This window comes from Trachemys scripta, chromosome 14 (assembly GCF_013100865.1).
Source record: "Trachemys scripta elegans isolate TJP31775 chromosome 14, CAS_Tse_1.0, whole genome shotgun sequence".
NCBI lineage: Eukaryota > Metazoa > Chordata > Testudines > Emydidae > Trachemys > Trachemys scripta.
In genome coordinates, this window is record NC_048311.1 from 34,977,524 (window position 1) to 34,979,449 (window position 1,926).

The window sequence follows — 1,926 nt, forward strand, 5'->3', positions numbered from 1 at the left end:
GGGGGTGCAGCCGGCCTGGGGCGATACCATGTCATGGGGGGGGGGGCAGAGCGAGGGGGTGCAGCCGGCCTGGGGCGATACCATGTCATGGGGGGTGCAGCCGGCCTGGGGCGATACCATGCCATGGGGGGGGGGGGGCGGAGGGGGGGGTGGTATTGGGCTGGGGGGGATACCTGGCGAGGGGGGGGGGGGCGGGGGGGGGGGGGGGCAATGGGGGGCGGGGGGGGGGGGGGGGGGGGGGGGCACACCCAGCCCAGGGTGGTACTGTGCTGGTAGGGTTCATTGCCAGTGGCACAGCCAGCAAGGGGTGATACCACACCATGGTGGGGGGTGGGCAGAGTGAGGGGTGTGGCAGCCTGGGATGATATGGCATCATGGCAGGGGTGGGGGAAAGGGTGCAGCCAACCAAGCTGATTCTGCGCCATAAGGTGGGAGGGGGGGCAGAGCGAGGGGCACGGCAGCCTGGGGATACCATGCCTGTAGGGGGGACTCATTGAGTGGCACGGCCAGCCCAGAGTGATAGGGAAGCAGAGCAACGGGGGTGGCCCTTTGGGGCAATACTGCACTTACAAGTGGCTGCTTGGGTGCTGGTAGCCCTTGCCTCTTGGGTTTTTCACTTTGCAGCCTGACTGTTGCAGTGGCAGTTTTTTTCACAGGGTTTCATGCTGGTGGCGAGGCTGGTTGTTCAGGAATGTTGCTGACCCGTGGGGAATGCAGGAAGTACCCTTACAGGCCACTGCTGTCATGACCAGGACACTGGGACTGGACTAGGAAGCCCATTTCCATCTTTGGGGTTCCCATCCACTGCCATACTCAAGCAGGGCTTTCTGTGTGTCCAAGGTCCAAACCATTGCTCCTGCCTGACCCTTCCCTTTGTTGTAGATGGGGAGGTGTAAGCGGGTGGTGCAGTTAGTGGAGCGAAGTGGCAGACAGGACATGGCTGCTGGTGATAGAAGGAAGGAGCCGCTCTCCCATAGAGAGAGGCTCCCGCTGGCTGAATGCGCTCTGCCTAGTGGCAGCTGAAGCACTCACAGCACAGAGTGAAGGGAAGCAGAGAGCAAGCACAGGCCTACTATGAGGCCATAAAGCAGGAGCTGGCAGCTCCATTGTGGGAGGGGTGGACTCCACAGGCATCATGCAACACCCACAGGACAATATAATACACTGGACCAATGGTCAACAGCCTCAGCAAGCAGAGGCTCATGGGGAGAAGGTAACAGAACCACAGCCTGTCAGCTGCTGCACTGTGAACTGCTCCATGCGATATGATGAGGGGTGACCATTTCAGGGAGGAGTCCAGTATCTGCCTCCGACAAGCAGTGCTGGTGCTCCTTCCACACACTGTGGCACAGGGACTGTTCGGTTACTGATTAATGCACATGCCACTAGCTTTACTTTTAATTTAACTTATTGCTAGAAATAAAGGGCCATTTCTGATGCTGTCTAACTCAGCTATTGGCTTGTGAGGAGAATCAGAGCTGCTCTACATTTTGGTCAATGCTTCAAACAGGTGTTTGGCAACACTGCACAAACTAACTGGGAAGGCAAGAGGATGCTCTAGTATTTTTAAGCCCCTCCGCTCACTCAAGTTTATTTTTATCTAGCAGTAATGAGAGTGCAGGTCTGGGAACACCATTTACTGTACTGCTTCTCAACCCTATTCCTCCCTCCCAGGACCCCAAAACTGCCTAAATCCCACAATTCTTTGCAGCCCTTTGGGGGTTGAAGCAAGAAATCACAGGTGGCTTTTGCATTGGCAGAAGTTTTGGGGCTGGTGGATGTTGGGTAGGAACTACGTTTGACACAAGGCAATAGTTGCGGGGCGTGCGAGGCTCAGGGCAGGTTGCTGGTGTTGAGTGTTAGAGATTTACTGCATATATTGCTATTGATGTCAGGGAACTTAACAGAGGACACTGAAAACCTGGC